The following is a 19,022-nucleotide window of genomic DNA, read 5'->3' as shown; positions in this document are numbered from 1 at the left end:
CTTCCCCGCCCCTCCGGAACCCGGAAGCGGGAGCGCGCGGGGAGCGGCGGCGCGGCGGGGCGGAGCGGTCGGAGCAGCGGCGGGCGGGCAGGCGGTCGTACCGGCGGGGACCCGGCCCCGGGACCGCGGCGCGCGGCGGCCGAGGCCAGGTGAGTTCCAGGCCGGCTCGGGTTGGCGACTCGAGCTCGAAGCCTGCCTTTGGGGGCTGCGCAGAAGAGGGACGGAAGCTGAGGGCTGATGGGGGACGCGACAGCAGGGGTGGAGGGGGCGGGAACGAGCCTAGGGGTCTTGGAGAGGTTGCTAGGGATGAGGTGGAAGCGAGATGGTGAAGGAGAAAGTGGATGGAGATGGAGCTGGTGAGGGAGTTCGCGGGCGTGGGGGGGTGAGTCTTGTGGCTTTGAGCAGCTTCTCTGAAGAGGACGTGGCTTAAGTGGTAATTGGGGGGTCGCAGGAAACGGCGTTGTGGGGAGGCAAGGAGGCGGGAACGAGAGGCCCAGGCTGGGGGAGTGGGCAAGGCCAGTGGCGGGACAGCCGGGGTGCGGTGCGGGGGAAGGGGTGCGAGACCGATCTGGGGACGTCTGCCCGCGCGATTGAAGGAAGGGTGTCTGAGAAGAGGGCGGCGCCTGGCCCCCAGTGGGCGCTCAGTAACTGCGGGGGGTTCTGAACTAACTGATGCGGCAGCCGGCTATTGGGAAGCGGGGAAATGGGAGCTGAAAGGGAAGTAAACGGAGTAGAAGTCGTGGTAAGAACTAAGGGTAGGCTTAGGGAGGGAGGGCCAGGAGAGGAGGGAAGAGAAGGAAGGGGTTAGAATGGCCCCGTGCAGATAGATGTTGAGGTGCAGCTCCTGGAGATTCCGTCCCGCCCACTCTCCCCTCTTGATTCATGTCCTTCCTGACTTCACACTCAACAGTTGGGTGACCGGGGACGCGTCCCAACACCTTCTGTGCCAGTCTCCTGGTCTTGGAAACGGCACCACCCTCCCTTTAAGACAGGACTAGCGGGATTCTGGGATTCCCTCGATCCAAGGAAGAGACCTCAGGGCCGGCTGTGAGGCCGGAACTGTTTTTCAGGAGGGAGTGTGCATGCACCCTCATGTACAGGACTGTTGCCACCTCCGCAGAGCTGCATCCTTGGACTTAAATGGGTAAAACGACATACAGGAAATCGGTCCCCCGGTTGCTCTGAGCTCAGCCCTGGAGAGGCACGACAGCCACGAGTCCTCCTTTCTTTCCTGGGCACCCTGGAGGCCAGGGGTCTTTAAGGGAAGGCTTCTCTGTGCCTCTGTCTGAGGTGGGAGCCGGTGGGGACACTGTGTTTTGCAGCCAGAGGGTCCTAACTCGGTTTGTTTTTTGGTGTTGGAGTCTTCAGAATCTTAGGGTGTCCAGGAGCAGCTGGAGGTGACCTGGGAGACAGGAAAGTTATTCACATCTGACAGGCCTGACTCTTGTGGCCCCTGCAGGGACTTTGTGCAGGGTGCTTTCTCCCCTTTCCCAAGTGTGGGGATCTTAATCTGGGATCTGCCAGAAGGGCTGGGGAACCCCAGCTTATATTTAGTTTATAGCTCATTCAAGAGATGAACCTGGGTAGTTGGGATATAAAGAGGGCCACAGAAAGATAAATACCCCCTTCACTTCCAGAATATCCTGGCCTTTAGGAAAGGTGGCTTTGGCCTGGCTTGCCCCAGGACATGCAGTGACAGCCCACAGTCATGCCTCCTGCAGACATTGAACTGTGGGCTTGCCCTGGCCAAGACACCCCAATGAACAGGACCGCAGTCTTATGATCCCACAGCCCTGCGATGACCTCTTCCTGCCCCTAGAGAATGACCAAGCAGGGTCTTGTGGAGGGAGCACTGTGTTGGAGATCCTGGCTTTGCTCAAGTCTCTGCCTGTTTCTGTCCTCTCACCTGCAAAATGAATGAATTGACCTCCATCAGCGTTTTTCAAGGTGAAACCCAACTCTTCTCATCACTGTCTTGTCTCCAGTTCCTGTCCCCCCCACTCCCGGCCTTGAACTCCACACAGCACCCCCACTCTTCATTCCTGGCTACCATAATCCTGCTTTTATTCCGTTTTCCATTCTACAGTTTATATCCAAAAATGATTGATTGATTGATTGATTGATTTTTACCGCTTCTTCATCATCCAAATAAAAAATTGCATTGTCGAAAGTACTTTTGCACATTGCACCTATTCCCAAAGCTTTGGAAACTGCAAATTTCTGGAAATCCCGAGGCAGTACCCTCCCTCGGGTCCAGTCTGGTGACTCAGTGGAGCAGGTAGAGACGTGGGAATCTCCCCTTTCTGTTTGGCTGTAGGATTCGTTATTCTCTCCCCACCGGGACCTGTTAACTTGCTGTTTCCCATTCCTCGTCTCTTCCAAATGGTGTATCTTGGGTGGGCCTAGATTTCAGTTAGGCAAGGGTTGATTCTGCCAGGCGCTTGGTAGATTCCTGGGGACAGAGGTGCCCCCCCAACCACCGCTCCCGCCCCCGCCGCAACCTTGCACTTCCTCTTCGGAAAGAATGGAGTTCAGGCTGGGCCGCGGTGGCCGTAATCCCAGCACTTTTGGAGGCCGAGGCCGGTGGATCACAAGGTCAGGAGTTCAAGACCAGCCTGACCAATATAGAGAAACTCTGTCTCTACTAAAAATACAAAAATTAGCCGGGCGTGGTGGTGTGCGCCTATAGTCCCAGTTACTCTGGAGGCTGAGACAGGAGAATTGCTTGAACCCAGGAGGTGGAGGTTGCCGTGAGCCAAGATCGTGCCATTGCACTCCAGTCTGCGGGACAGAGCGAGACACCCTCAAAAATAAAAAAATAAAAAGGAATGGAATTCAGATCAGGTCATCAGTACAGTGACAGAGGGGCCACAAGATATTATAGGGGCAGAATTAGGAACAACCAATGCAATCTTTAGGACAAGGGGGATTCTAGCAGGTTTCCTTGGAAGTGGTGGCTGGCCCCAGGTCAAACCTGGAAAGATACCACGTGTTAAACCACGCCGGGCAGAAGGGATTGCTCAAGCAGAGATACGTTTGAAGCCCGGCCTGTACAGAGCATCCCAGCTCTCTCATTCTGCCAACCGGCAGCGCGAGGGTCCTTGTTCTTATCTTCCTGATACAGAAACAGGCCCAGGCAGGTGATAACTTCAGAGATGGTTCCTTGAGCTTTCTAGAAACATGCAGGATCCTTAGTAACCTTTAACTGGGGAAGCCCAAATCTCCAGGCAGTTTCTCAACCACACCACCATTGACACTCGGGGCTGTGCACTGTAGAACGTCGAATACTGTCCCTGGCTGTCTCCCATGAGATGCCAATAGTATTCCGTGCCCTCTAAGGGGTAACAACCGAAAATGACTCCAGCCATGGCCACGTGTCCCCTGGCGGGGGCGGGCCCAGAATCACCTCTGCAGGTGAAATGTGATGCTCATTAGTAAAGCCTGGTTCGCCTCTAGGGCCCATCATTGCCTCAGTGGGTCCTTGGTGTTTGTGGAGCCCCCTGAGAAACTGCCACTAAGATTGGGAATGGGGGCAGAGACCAGGAACTGAATCCTGCCATCCAGTCAGTTCTTAATCAGCGGGAGCAGGTCTCCATAAAAAGGAGGAACAGTTAGGAACTGACTGTGGGGGAGGTTAGGCAACGTGCCCCAGGGTGGACAGCGGGCGCCCTTGTCTTTCTCTTCTTTGTCTTATGACTGACCTGGATTTCTGGAGGAACTGTCCTTGTCTTAGAACGATCTGTTGCTTTTCTTCTGAGATTAGAGGTATTAGATTCTCTCCCAAGAGCTACTTGGGAGGTTGTCCTGGATAAGCGTCGCTTTTGTAAGCTGCGTTATCTCTTCCGTGGACCCTTTCGCCCACCCGTTCCCAAGCACACACTGCTGAATTTTTGTTCTTGGTCCATCTTGCTCTCCCCTTTCCTGCTTGGCCCCCTCCTTGACCGTGACTTTGCTGCTTTCCCTTGATTGGAGGAAACGCTCTGGGGCCACGGGACTGACGGTCCCTTCTGGGTGCTGCCCCCGCACCCCACCCACCAGCCCTTTGTGTGCCCGGCATCCCCAGCCCAGCTGTGCCAGGCTGCCCCTGCTCGGCCGGCCATTCAGACAGCCCCAGGCGGCCTCTCAGCAGAGCAAGACAAGCCCTTCTCTTCTGCCCTCGTGGTCCCTGGAGTGGCAGAACAAAGGGCTCTGTCTCCACACCAGCCCACCGCCACAGCCCAGAGCCCCGTTCCCTTTCAGTTTCTATCGTGGCTGGGACAGAGCCTCAGAGATTAGGCATGTTTCAGAAATGCAGCTGACGAGTTTGGGTTCTACTCATTTCCTCAGCGAGACTTTCTGAGCCCGAGCCCAATGATAAATAAAGTAGTGATTCAAGGGTTCAGCCCGTGGGTTCGTCGGAGTGATGAATAAGATATCCTTGTCTGACTCACTTGTTTAAAACCCATCTCTGCCCTGCTGCACAGAGCTGTATGTGCACGAGAAGGAGCCCCGCTAGGGGTATTTCATGGCTGTTGTTGCTGGGTGCCTGAGTTTGCTAGGGCTGCTGTAACAGAACCGCACGCTGGGTGGCCAAAATTACAGAAATATATTGGCTCGCAGTTCTAGAGGCCAGACGTTTAAGATCACATTCAAGATCAAGGTGTTGGCAGGGTTCTGCCTTCGGAGGGCTGTGAGAATCTGTTCCAAGCCTCTCTCTGTTGGCTCATACACAGCCGTCTCTCCCTGGGTCTTTACATCGTCCTCCCTCTGTGCCCTGTCTCTGTGTCCAGATTTCATCTTACCAGGACGGCAGTCATAGGGAAGGGGGCCCACCCTAATGACATCATTTTAAGTGAATCATCCCCATAAAGACCCTGCCTCTAGGCCAGGCTTGGTGGCACACGCCGGTAATCTCAGCCTTTTGGGAGGCCGAGGCGGGAGGATCGCTTGAGGCCAAGAGTTTAAGACCAACATGGACAACATAGCAAGATCCCATCTCTACAAAAAAATACTAAAATTAGCTGGACATGATGGTGAATGCCTGTGGTCCTAGCACTTTGAGAAGCTGAGACAGAAGGATCACTTGAGCCTGGGAGTTTCAGGCTACAGTGAGCTATGATCATGGCACTGCATTCCAGCCTGGGTGACAGAACGACACCCCTATCTCAAAAAAAAAAAAAAAAAAAGATCCAAGTATACTCATACTCTGAAGGTCTGAGGTTTAGGATTTCAATATGTGAATATTTGTTTGTGGGGGGGAGTGGTGGACACAGCTCAGCCCATAACACTGAGAAAGGCGCAAATTCAAATTGTATTTTTATTTATTATTTATTGGGGGGGGGGGACAGAGTCTCGCTCTGTCACCCAGGCCGGAGTGCAGTGATGCAATCTTAGCTCACTGCAACCCCTGTCTCCCAGGTTCAAGTGATTCTCCTGCCTCAGCCTCCCGAGTAGCTGGGACTACAGGCGTGCACCACCATGCCCAACTAATTTTTGTATTTTTAGTAGAGATGGATTTTCATTGTGTTGACCAGGCTGGTTTTAAACTCCTGACATCAGGTGATCCGCCCGCTCAACCTCCCAAAGTGCTGCAATAACAGACATGAGCCACCGCGCCTGGCCTCAAATTACATTTTCAGATAATACAGGAATCTGGGGGGAAATGATCGTGTCAATAGAGAACAGGTCCATTTTGTCTTTTCTTACTCCTTTAAATAAACACTTTAAGGGTGAGTAGGTTGGTTGGCTGCATCAATTTTGGAAGCTCCCTGTTGGGAATTTTCCAGATCTCACACTCATACGTTCAAGGGTGACTAAAGAGAGGTGAGAGGCCTGGCCCACGCCTGTAATCCCAGCACTTTGGGAGGCCGAGGTGGGAGGATCACCTAAGGTCAGGAGTTTGAGACCAGCTTGGCCAACATGATGAAACCCAGTCTCTACTAAAAATACAAAAATCAGCCGGGTGTAGTGGCACGCACCAGTAATCCCAGCTACTTGGGTGGCTGAGGCAGGAGAATTGCTTGAACCCGGGAAGCAGAAGTTGCAGTGAGCCGTGATCCCACGCCACTGCACTCCAGCCCGGGCAAGAGTGAGCCTGTCAAAAAAAAAACCAGAGGTGAGGACCCAGCCCAGGGAGGAGTGGATCCCGTGGGATTTTACAGGAGATGTGTTGAGGGCCAGGCCCACGAGGCCGTGTGTGCCTGGTGGGGAAGCAGGATGAAGTTTACAAGCAGGGCATGGGGCAGGGGTGTCTCTGTTCTCAGTATTGCTGGCGTCAGGGGCAAGGGATATCCAAAGTAACTCCACTCAGGGACCTAAATGACCTTAGGACCAACTGCTGTCACAAGTGATTGAACAAAAGAAGTTTCTGGAATGTCTTAAAATCCTTCAGCAAAAAGGAAGTATTGGCTGGGAGCCGGGCTCAGAGCTGGCCCTTGGGGAGACTGAGGAGAACAGAAATAGCCCTCGCCTCTGTTCAGATATTCAGCCAGGAGTCACGAGCATGGAAGTCAAATTAATAGCCCAGTGGGGTCTGTGAAGGTGCCAGCAGCGGGCGAGCCTGTGGTGGGAGCCGGCCTGGCCTGGGGACTCGCTTATGGGGGAAGTGGGAGACCTGAGAGCTTCGCCCATCAGCCGTACCATGGGTCATCTGCCTGCGAGGTGGGCACCGCTGCTTCCTCACGAGTGAAGTCACAGCGGCACAGCAGCAGGGGGAGGCTCAAGGCTTTGCTGTGGATCTTCCTGGGCTCACTGCTCAGAGCATCTCCACGAGGAGGCGTCTGCCACCTTCTGCATCCCATTCCAGGGCAGATGAGATCGGGGGCAGGAGGGTGACGTTTGAGATTTTGATTCCCAGGGTACGGGGATTCACGCAGGGCCTTAATTTCCTGGTGAATGTGCCTTCGGGGTCAGGGGGTAGCTTGTCCACTGCTTGGGAAGACCCCTGAGGTCCTCGTCGTGTCACGTGGAAATGCTATTTATTGGGTGGGCACGAGAACAAGAGAGGCAGAGAAAGTGCAGTCGTACTTATTTGGCCCACAGGCGCCATGGAAACTGGTTCCTTTTCCCTGGGTGGTCCCTTGGGAGTCAGCCCCATGATTTAGCAGGGAAGGGAGAAGGTAAGGGTTGGGGTGTCCTGGAGTGAAGAAAGTGGCCTGAACCAGGATGGGTGCCTTCACAAGGCTGGCTCCCTGTTGCACCCCGCGCTCTCAGTATCCTGCGGCCAAGTGAGCATGGGGTTGGAACCGTGCTAACGTGTCAAGGGCCCATGGGTCCTTAGGAGGCTGAAAGTATGCAAATGTTCCTTTTTTTTTTTTTTGAGACAGGGTCTCACTCTGTCACCCAGGCTAAAGCGCAGTGGCATGATCTTGGCTCACTGCAGCCTTGATGACCTCCCTGGGCTCAAGTGATCCTCCTACCTCATTCTCCCTAGTAGCTGGGACTGCAGGCAGTCACTACCACGCCAGGCTAATTTTTGTATTGCTTATGGAGATGGCGTTTCACCATGTTGCCTGGTCTGGAACTCCTGGGCTCAAGCGATCACCCGCCTCAGCCTCCCAAAGTGCTGGGATTACAGGCATGAGCCACCACACGCAGCCACTTTTCTGATTGATTTAAAGCATAGCTTCTCAGCCACAGCATTGGTGACATTGGGGGCAGATCATTCTCTTGGGTAGGAACTGCTGTCTGCACTGTAGGGTGTTGAACAGCGTTCCTGGCCTCCACCCTTCAGATGCCAGTAGCATCCCCTCCTCCGTGTCTGGATAACCAAAAATGTCTCCAGACATGACCAAGTGTTTCCTGGAGGGCAGAGTCAGCCCTGGGTGAGAAACACTAGTTTGGGGTTCTGTTGACTCCTAAATGAGTTTGCGTCTGTCATCATCTTACTGACTGAAGTCCTAGGATGCTGCGCACATTTTTTTTTTTTTTTTTTTTTTTTTTTTTTTTGAGATGGAGTTTTGTTCTTGTTGCCCAGGCTGGAGTGCAATGGCACAGTCTCGGCTCACTGCAACCTCCACCTCCTGGGTTCAAGTGATCGATTCTCCTGCCTCAGCCTCCCAAGTAGCTGGGATTACAGGCACCCACTACCATGCCCAGCTAATTTTTGTATTTTTAGTAGAGATGGGATTTCACCATGTTGGCCAGGCCGGTCTTAAACTCCTGACCTCAGGTGATCTGCCTGCCTTAGCCTCCCAAAGTGCTGGTATTACAGGCGTGAGCTGCTGCACCCAGCTCACACATTTAAATACACAATGTGAATGGGGAAGGAGAGAGGAGAGAAATCAGAGAGACTAGGTAGATTCTCCTGGTTAGTAACCCACTGGGGGCCAAGTGCGGTCGTCCATGCCTGTAATTCCAGCACTTTGGGAGGCAGAGGTGGGAGGATCCCCTGGGCCCAGGAGTTCCAGACCAGCCCTGGCAACATAGTGAATCCCCATCTCTACAAAGAGATTAGGCAGGTGTGTTGGCACATGCCTGTGGTCCCAGCTACTCAGGAGGCTGAAGCCAGAGGATCACTTGAACCTGGGAGGTCGAGGCTGCAGTGAACCAAGATGGTACCACTGCACTCCAGCCTGGGTGACAGAGAGAGACTCATCTCAAAAAAAAAAAAAAAAAAAATTATTAGGAGTGTATTCTGTGCATTCTGGTGTTTAGTGTGAGGAAGGAATCAATTTTTTTCCAAATAATTAATGTAGGGTCTCTCACCCTCAGCACTGCTGATATTTGTGGCTGGGTCCGTCTCTGTGGTGGGGCCCTGAGCACCACGGGGTGTGGAGCAGCATTTCCAGCCTCAACCCTCTTCATGTTGATAGCATCCTCCCTGTCCCGACAACCAAATATGTCTCAGGGCCAGGCACAGTGGATCACACCTGTAACCCCAACACTTTGGGAGACTGAGGTGAGCAGATCACTTGAAGCTAGGAGTTTGAGACCAGCCTGGCCAACATGGCAAAATCCTGTCTCTACTAAAAATACAAAAAAAACACACACACACACAAAAGTAGCCAGGCATGGTGGTGTGCACCTGTAATCCCAGCTAGTTGGGAGGCTGAGGCACAAGAATAGCTTGAACCCAGGAGGTAGAGGTTGCAGTGAGCCAAGATCATGCCACTGCACTCCAGCCTGGGCAACAGAGCAAGACTCTGTCTCAAAGAGAAAAAAAAATGTCTCAGGACAGAGGTTGCCAAGTGTCCCCTGAGGGCACAGTCTGTTCCAGGGGAGAAACACTGATATAGAAGAACACCAAGCTTTTGAGGGGCAAGCAGAGCCTGTTGAGACCTGCAGGTCAAGCCCATGACTGGCCTGAGGTGACTCATTTCTTACCTGCCTTCGTGGTGTGATCACCAGGGTCCCTGGCACAGGGATGAGCTTCAAGGGGAGCTGGGGAGTGACTGTTTCACCAAAGACATTGGTGGCAGCAAATCCTGGGACCATTGCCCCCCACCATCTGGTTCCGCTCTCAGGTGATCAGAAAGTGGAACCAGCTTGAGCCTGGGAGGTCCTTTGTAGAAACTGGGCAGAGGGTGGGTTTCCTGGCCAGGAGGAGGAGCATCTCTCTGAAGGCCACAAGGGCTGGATTGCGGATAGGCGGCATGGGGGGATCCTGGCATGCAGAGAGCACTCCACGTGGAAGCCAGAAGCCTGGAACAGATGGGTGGCCAGGTCGCGAGCCACCTAGGCAGCTCAGCAGATGTGGAGAATGGGAATAAACTCAGGGGTCTTTTGGGGGATTAGTGGAATAGGTGATAGCTAAAAGGTACAGGGTTTCTTTTTAAGGTGATGTAAATGTTCTAGCCAGGGGCAGTGATTCATGCCTGCAATTTCAGCTCTTTGGGAGGCCAAGGCAGGAGAATCACTTGAGCCCAGAAGTTTGAGACTGGCCTGGGCAACATAGGGAGATCTCATCTTTAAAAAAAAAATAGAAAAATTAGCTGAGTGTGGACTTGCACCTGTAGTCCCAGCTACTCCAGAAGCTGAGGTGGGAGGATTGCTTGAACCCAGGAATTTGAGCCTAGCCTGGGCAACATAGGGAGACCCCTGTTCTTACCCTCGAGATGGCTTTCCCTCTGGGCGTGACGACAGATGGGCTGTGTGATTGCAGAGGGGTCTGCCCTTCCAGACCCACGTCCCTGGCTGCCCTCCCCATCTTCGTTTACAAGCCCACAGGTCACCCGGGAAGGACCTGCAGCCCAGCCACCTGCGGGGCCCAGTGGCTCGGCCTTCTACCTGTGACCAGAACCCACCTGCATCTCATGGGCCTGATCCAGGCAAATGTCAGCTCCCCCCAAGGCACCCACAGGACATGCTTCTACCCAGGCCCCCCACAGTCCATCTGCCACAGATGGTAACATTTTCTTAATGTCACTCTGGTCCTGGTGCCCCTGCATCAAACCACATGGGGCTCCCCTGTCGGACTTGCATGAAAATCTAACCACATTTGCAGGGCCCTGGAGGATCTGACCTTCCCCATCTCGGCTTCTCTCTCCCCGCCTCCAGCCTTGGACCCACCGGCCACACTGGGCTCCTTGTTCTCAGAACCGCTCTGACCCCGCCTGCCCGCTCCCCGCCCTCGCCTGGGCTGCTGTCCTCAAGCTCCGGGCACGTCCATCTCGTTTGCACTATACAGGCCTCAGCAACCATTTGCCCTGAGCACTGCCCCATGGGTTCCTATCCCTGGCTTCCCCACCTTGGCCTGGCTCGTATTGGGGCCAATTATTTTTTGCTGTGGGGGCCATGCCGTGCACTGTGGGACACTGAGTGGCACCCCTGGCCTCCACCTACAAAATGCAGTATCCCCTTGCCGCAAGTGGTAGCATCCAAAATGTCTCCATGGCCAGGCACAGTGGCTCACGCCTGTAATTCCAACACTTTGGGAGGCTGAGGCAGGCGGATCGCTTGAGGCCAGGAGTTCAAGACCAGCCTGGCCAACATGGAGAAACCCCGTCTCTACTAAAAATACAAAAATTAGCTGGGTGTGGTGGCGGGTGCATTTTGTCCCAGCTACTTGGGAGGCTGAGGCATGAGAATCACTTGAACCCGTGAGGCAGAGGTGACAGCGAGCTGAAATAGCACTACTGTACTTCAGCCTGGAAAACAGAGCAAGACTTCATCTCAAAAAAAAAAAAAAAAAAGGTCTCCAGACAGATGTCTGTCCCAGTGGGGACAGACTCACTCCTGGCTGAGAACTGCTGTGCTAGCACAATTATGCTGGATTTTTCCTCCCCAAAGCACTTATCGCTGTTGCAAATACCTCCTTGCTTTGTGGTGAGTGTGTTTTCCGTCTCCTTCACCTCCACATTCTCTCTCCTGTGCCCAGCTTCAGCCTGGCCCGGGGTGAGCACTGGAGGAACATTTGTTAACCATATGTTGAAAGAAGACAGCCTCCTCTGAAACATCAGCACAGATCCCAGGGAGGGAGACCCCAGGGCCTGGAGGGGTGGGCGTATAGCACAGGTCGAGAGCACTTGGGCTGTGGGGAGGCGGGTGGCCAGAACGTGCTGAAAGAACACATACCTGGGAAGGGACTTCTCCAGGACGTGGGGCTCAGAACAGTCAGGCTGGATGGAAGGTCTCGTGGAACGCCTTGTGGAAGACAAGGGACAATCTGAACAGGTTCAGAAGAACACATTCAACTCCCCGTGGGTGAGCGTGGAATTGGCAGAAGTCACAAGAGAGCATTTGGGATGAGCTTCTTGGGAATATTCAGTTAAGGCAGAAAAAAGGCTGGAACAACCGAAGGGCTCACCCAGCTACTTTCTGGCCTGAGTGTTCCACTCAAGGTCTTTGGCACTGGGCAACTGGATTCATGTCGTGGGGTTTCCATAACTAAGTACCTATCCTGGGGTGGCTGAGGAGGCCACAAGTCTGAAATGAAGGTGTTGGCCGGGCACGATGGCTCATGCCAAGAATCACAACACTTTGGGAGGCCGAGGCGGGTGGATCACCTGAAGTCAGGAGTTCACGACCAGCCTGACTAACATGGTGAAACCCTGTCTCTACTAAATACAAAAAAATTAGCCAGGTATAGTGGTGCATGCCTATAATCTGAGCTACTTGGTAGGCGGAGACAGGAGAATCGCTTGTACCTGGGAGGCGGAGGTTACAGTGAGCCGAGATCGCGCCATTGCACTCCAGCCTGGGCAACAAGAGCGAAACTCCGTCTCAAAAACAAGCAAACAAACAAACAAAAAATTAGCCGGGCATGGTCGTGGGTGCCTGTCATCCCAGCTACTCAGGAGGCTGAGGCAGGAGAATTACTTGAACCCAGGAGGTGGAGGTTGCAGCGAGCTGAGATCGCACCACTGCACTCCAGCCTGGGCGACAGAGCTCCATCTCAAAAAAAAGAGCAAGACTCCATCTCAAAAAAAAAAAAGGTGTCAGCAGGACCACACTCCCTCTGGAGGCTCTAGGGGAGGACTCTTCCTGCCTGTTCTAGCTTCTGGGGCTCCAGGCGTTCCGTGGTCTGTGGTCACATCACTCCAGTCCCTGCCTCCATCTTTATTCATGTGCCATCTTCCCTCTGTGTGCACATGTGTCTCTTTTCCTTTTATAAGGATACAAGTCTTTGGATTTGGAGCCCACCCTAGTCTAGTACAACCTGATCTTAATTGACTACATCCCCAAAGACTTTATTTCCAAACAAGGTCACATTCTGAGTTTTGGGGTAAGCATGAGTTTTGGGGAACACGAATGAACTACCCACTGGAAATGCCTCTCTTTGTGATTTTGCCCTGCGGACGCTGTTTCTTGGCCCTGCTGGCTCCCCCAGCTGCTCCCCAAGGAGTTTCCCATCCCTGCCCTGTCCCACCCCTAGGACTTGGCCCCTTAGCAGGGCCTGGGCCACCAGTGATGCCCACCAATTCCTGTGATGTCCTGTGCCAGACTGTGATATGAGCCCATTCACCTCTGCAGTGGATTCTTGGAAGCAGCCCCGCTTACTTTGTGTGTGTGTGTGAGAGAGAGAAACAGGATCTGTCTCTGTTGCCCAGGCTGGAGTGCCGTGGCACTATCACGGCTCGATCTCCCAGGCTTAAGTGATCCTGCCACCTCAGCCTCCTGAGTACCTGGGACCACGGGTGCACGCCACTATGCCCGGCTCATTTCTTATTTTTTGTAGAACTGGGGGGGTCTTTCTTTGTTGCCCAGGCTGATTTCAAACTCCTAGGCTCAAGTAGCCTCCCAAAGTGCTGGGATTACAGGAGTAAGCCACCACACCTGACCATATCCCCACTTTCTGAAATGCCCCAAAAGAGCTTAGTTCCTCCCTCCTGTCACCTGCACTGGGCCATCCCTTGGAGTTTTCTTAACAGTTTCTTCTCTTGCGTGTCCTCTTCCTCCCGACTGGCACATGAGCATGGCCATCTTATGGTTAGGTTGGAGATGTAGAAAAATGAGGACAAAGGCCTCTAAGTCGTCCTCCCACTCTGAGCCACCCTGACTGACAGACTGACTTCGTGGTCATTCCTCCGTGTGTGTTTCCATCTTTCCCATACGGCCCATGAGCGGCCCATGAGCGTTTCTTCTTAAAAAAAATAAAATCCTCAACAGAATCAGCGAAATGTACGCGAAACGTGACATGCGCTGAATGCTGCAGGATGCATCCTAAAGGAGTCTGCTGCTAACATCCTAAAGGAGTCTGCTGCAATGCTAGTTAGCCTTCTCTTAGCTTGAGAATGATTTCATCCTATAAACACGTGGCTTCAAATTATGGCCTTATATAAACGAAACGGCTACACTACACTTTCTGGAGGCCCCGTCCAGAGGCCTTTATTTTCCAGTAAATTCCGAATCCTCCACCAAACTGGTAGGCAGAACCCTACTTTCTGTGCAGCCGACCTTGAGAGCGGCTAATTCACATCTGGCCACTGACCCCCACCCCCAGGGCCTGTTTTTTTCGTTGTCATGCCTTTCCTTACACCTCCTTTCTATGAGAACACAAAGAAATGGCCCTGAATTGAGATTGACATTTTTTCAGAGTGCAGAAAGCATATACCGGCTTGGCTTTTACGAAGCCATTTCTTTTTGCACCGCTCCGTTTTTTTAAAAGGAGTATTCATTTTTATTTTAGTGAAATGCACATAGCGTGTAATTTATAATGAGTAATATTCAGTGCATTCACAGTGTTGTGCAAACACCAGCTCTATCTGATTCCAGAACACTTTCATCCCCCAAAAGGAAACCCCGTCCCCATCCCCATTAGCCATCACTCCCCACTCCTCATCCCCCAGCTCCTGACAACGACTCATCACTTTCTGTGTCTGTGAATTTGTTCTGGTGTTCTGGACATTTCTATAAATGGAGTCACACCCCATATGGTCTTTCGTGTCTGGCTTCTCTCACTCAGCATCATGTTTTTTAGTTTCATCAACGTTATAGCATGAATCGATGCTTCCTTCCCTTTTTTTTTTTTTTTTTTTTTTTGAGACAAGATCTAGCTCTGTTGGCCAAGTTGGAGTGCAGTGTAACGATCTCGGCTCACTGCAGCCTCTGCCTCCCAGGCTCAAGCCATCTTCCCACTTCAGCCTCCCAAGTAGCTGGGATTACAGGCACGCGCCACCATGCCTGGCTAATTTTTTTGTGTTTTTTTTTTTCTGTAAAGACAGGGTTTCGCCATGTTCCTCAGGCTGGTCGCGAGCTCGTGAACTCAAGCAGTCTGCCAGCCTCGACCTCGCAAAGTGCTGAGATTACAGGCGTGAGCTGCCTCACTCAGCCTTCGTTTCTTTTTATGGCCAAATAATATTCTATTGGATGAATGGGCCACGTTGTGTTTTTCCGTTCATCCATTAACAGGCACTTTGTTACCACTTTTTGGCATTTCTTCGAGGATCTTTATAGTCTGACAGTTTGATTTTCATTTGGTGACAAGGGGATTGTTCTTACAAAAGGCCTTGGTCATACTGATGCTATCAGCTGGAGGATGTGTTTTGCTTCCCGTTCACATTGTCTGTGCGTGGGATGGGCAGAGTTGGGGGGTAGAGCGGGTATGTTAGCCTTGGGGTATTTTGGTGAGACAATTCGGTTTAAGGAAGGAAACACGTTTTCAGGACCCAGACCCCAAAACACAACCACAACCCGAGGTTGCCACTTGGCTGAGCTGTCCCCCACAGGAACTTCAGGTCCCTGGTTCCTCCAGCCCCGATCTGCTTCCTTCCATTCCCACCAGAACCAGGGGATTCTCCAGGGGCAGGTTTCACATCCACCTGCGGCAGGGATCTTAAGCCATAGCAAGACTAATTTCCAGGTCTCAGGTCTCCTGGGAAACCACAAAAGACTGAGCCCTGCCAAGTGAGAACATTCTCTGAAGCTCTGATAATCAAAACAGTGTGGCACCTCATAAGCCTCAGCAGCCCAGAGGTAGACCACATATATAAAATAACTCCATGTGTAGTATTTAACAAAGGAGGCTCCCCAATCCAGTGAGGGAAGGATTCTTTCACAAAAGGCATTAAAACAGTTGCTTCCCTGTTTGGAAGCAGTTTTGTTTTGTTTTTTGTTTGTTTTTTTGATACATGGTCTTGCTCTGTGGCCCAGGCTGGAGTGCAGTGGCATGATCACAGCTCACTGCAGCCTTGACCTCATGGCCTCAAGCAATCCTCCTGCCTCGGCCTCCCGAGTAGCTGGGACTATAGGCGTGCACCACCACACCCAGCTAATTTTTAAATTTTTTTATAGAGATGGGGTCTTGTGGCCAGGCACAGTGGCTTACACCTGTAATCTCAGCACTTTGGGAGGCCAAGGCAGGCGGATCACTTGAGGTCAGGAGTTTGAGACCAGCCTGGCCAACATGGTGAAACCCCATCTCTACTAAAAATACATAAATCAGCTGGGTATGGTAGTGTTCGGGCCCAGGTAGAGGGAGTCAGCCCGGAGCTGTGGGTGAAAGGACAGGCCCATGGGCTGCTCCACTGGGAGCAGGAGAGGACCAGGCCGATGAGCCTTGCAGGGGGCACTCCAGCTTGTGGTCCCAACTTGTTTCTGCTCCCACCACCCCCATCCCACTGCCAGGGAGGGACGTCCCTTCTCTGGCAACCCCCTTCCCCACAGCCCTGGCTGCTCAGCAGCCGCCTTGAGCAAGCCTTATCCACTTCCTCCTGGCCTGGGGGAAGGGCACACATCTGCCAGTCCTGTGACCATCCTCTTCAGCCCCATCTCTGAGAGTGGGGTTTCCTGAGTGTCTGTCCTTCTGCCTCGCACATCAGGGGCCCAGAGCTGCAGAAGCCCCCATAGGCTGTGTTCCCAGCAGGGCTCAGAGGGCTCCTGGTGCTCCGTCAGCAATCCCTGGAGGACGTGGAGCAGTCTCAAGTGCAGCCATCCGTGTGGCCTTCAGCCCTTGTGATTCCGTGAGCCAGCATCAGCCCTCCCTTCGGGGGGTGGCAGAGGCTGCAGGAAGCAGGAGAAAGAGCCCATCCTTGGGTTCTCCTGGCTTCTTGCTCAGAGCTGCTCTCTGCTATGAAGGAGGAAGTAGGCATATCCTAGTGAGCTTTGCACCGCCTACATCCAGGCAGCTCAGCCATAAGTTAGCCCAAAGCCCGGTAGCTGGGAGCTGCACTGAGCCCCTGGTCACAAAAGTGAACGTCACAGGACAGGCCAACTCTGCCTGGGCCTCGCTCTGTGCACATACACAGGTGCACGCATGTGTGTAGGCATGAACATGTGGGTAGGCGTGTGCATGCAAATGTTTTGTGTACAAGCGTGTACGTGTGGCTGTGCACGTATGTGTGCATGAGCGTTCATATGGATTTATATGCTGGGCGAGGCAGCTGGATCACTTGAGGCTAGAAGTTGGAGACCAGCCTGGCCAACATGGCAAAGCCCCGTCTCTGCTAAAAATACTAAAATTCGCCAGCCATGGTGATGCATGCCTATATCCCAGCTACTTGGGTGGCTGAAGCTCAAGAATCTCTTGAACCCTGAAGGCAGAGGTTGCAGTGAGCTGAGATCGCGCTGCTGCATTCCAGCCTGGGCGACAGAGCAAGACTCCGTCAAAAAAAAAAAAAAAAATGCTTGCACATATGTTCCTTCATACCTGTGTCCTTGTATGTATGTGCATGCATGTGAGTGTGCATACAAGCATGTGAATATGTGTACAAGTGTGTGTGCATAGTGTGTCCGTGTGTGCTGTGTTTATATGAGCATGGATGTGTCCTATGTTGTGTGCACACAGGTGTGTTCATGTTTGTGTACTGTGTGCACACAAGCATGTGTATTCACATGTGTGTCCTCTGTGTACATGCAAGCACGTGGAAGTACATATGCCAGCGCACACACACATTCATGCAGGTGTGATTAAGACATGTATCTTGGCCAGGCACGGTGGCTCACACCTGTAATCCTGGCATTTTGGGAGACCGAGGCAGGAGGATCACCTGAGGTCAGCAGGAGGTGGAGACCAGCCTGGCCAACATGGTGAAACCCCATCCAAATCCAAAGTAAAAAATTAGCTGGGTGTGGTGGTGCGCGCCTGTAATCCCAGCTACTTGGGAGGCTGAGGCAGGAGAATGGCTTGAACCCAGAGGCAGAGGTTGCAGTGAGCCAAGATCGTGCCACTGCACTCCAGCCTGGGCAACAGAGTGAAACTCCTGTTTCAAAAAAAAAGAAAAAGGCATGTATCTTTAATTTGGGCTCCTATATTCCTCACATGGCTTGGAAGTGCGTAAACCTCTGTCCATCTTCCTTGGCCCTATGGAGCTGCCTGAGAACATTCTATGATTAACTCTCATGGCGTCCTGGGGCGACCAGGTGAGTGATACCGTGTGGCAGCTGGGAACCTGACGTACCTTTAGATTTCCAACCATCTCCCAGCCATGGTGTCTGAGGAACTGTGCCTAGGCGCAAGGGCTGAGCTTTTGAATATAGAGCAAGAAGTTTTCAAAAGATAAACTCCTGGGGAAATGGGATCTTTTAAATCCATGTAATTTTTAAAGCAGTTTTTTTTGGGGGGTGGGGGTTGAGACAGCTTCTGCCCACTTTTAAATCCATGTAATTTTTAAAGCAGTTTTTTTTGGGGGGTGGGGGTTGAGACAGCTTCTGCCCTGTGGCCCGGGCTGTGGTGCAGTGGTACAATCACTGCTCACGGCAGCCTCCACCCGCTGGGCTCAAGTAGTCCTCCCACCTCAGCCTGCCAAGAAGCTGGGACTACAAGTGTGTGCCACCATGCCCAGCTAATTTTTTTTTTTTTTTTTTGTAGAGATACCTCGTTGTGTGGCCCAGGCTGGTTTAGAATTCCTCAGCTCAAGCAATCCGTCCTCTTCAGCCTCCCAAAGTGCTGGGATTATAGGCATGAGCCACGGCACCTGGCTTTGTTGTTGTTGTTGTTGTTGTTGTTGTTTTCTTTTTTTTTTTTGAGACGGAGTCTCACTCTGTCGCCCAGGCTGGAGTGCAGTGGCCAGATCTCAGCTCACTGCAAGCTCCGCCTCCCGGGTTTACGCCATTCTCCTGCCTCAGCCTCCCGAGTAGCTGGGACTACAAGCCCCGCCACCTCGCCCGGCTAGTTTTTTGTATTTTTTTAGTAGAGACAGGGTTTCACCGTGTTAGCCAGGATGGTCTCGATCTCCTGACCTTGTGATCCGCCCGTCTCGGCCTCCCAAAGTGCTGGGATTACAGGCTTGAGCCACCACGCCCGGCCATGTTGTTGTTGTTGTTAAGACAGAGTTTCACTCTCTTCCCCAGGCTAGAGTGCAATGACGCAATCTTGCCTCACTGCAATCTCCACCTCTTGGGTTCAACCACTTCTCCTGCCTCAGCCTCCTGAGTAGCTGGGAGGGCATACCTCACCATGCCCAGCTAATTTTATATTTTTAGTAGAGACGGGATTTCTCTATGTTGGTCAGGTTGGTCTTGAACTCCCAACCTCAGGTGATCTGCCCACCTCGGCCTCTCAAAGTACTGGGATTACAGGCATGAATCACCACGCTCGGCCAAGCACCTGGCCTTTTTAAGCAGTTTTATCCAGGTGAAATTGTTACATAATAGGCTGTACTTACTAAGTGTGTAAACAGCTGTGAGCCCACCACCATGACCGTCATAAACACATCCATCATCTG

At 52.6% G+C, this 19,022-nt stretch overlaps 1 protein-coding gene across 1 annotated transcript in view; it reads left to right on the top strand.

Annotated features, from left to right (window-relative positions):
* The first annotated feature begins 58 nt into the window (after positions 1-58).
* Positions 59-19,022, top strand: part of MYO9B (myosin IXB) — a 137,646-nt gene continuing 118,682 nt past the window's right edge. Inside the window, 1 exon segment of the mRNA XM_017879531.1 lies at positions 59-149. The gene's annotated coding sequence lies outside the window, so the exon portion shown is untranslated.

The sequence above is a fragment of the Rhinopithecus bieti genome, unplaced genomic scaffold (genome assembly GCF_001698545.2).
Source record: "Rhinopithecus bieti isolate Rb0 unplaced genomic scaffold, ASM169854v2 scaffold_9899, whole genome shotgun sequence".
NCBI classification, from domain to species: Eukaryota; Metazoa; Chordata; class Mammalia; order Primates; family Cercopithecidae; genus Rhinopithecus; species Rhinopithecus bieti.
Note: the sequence above shows the minus strand (reverse complement) of the source record. Positions and strands in the feature narration are given on the sequence as shown.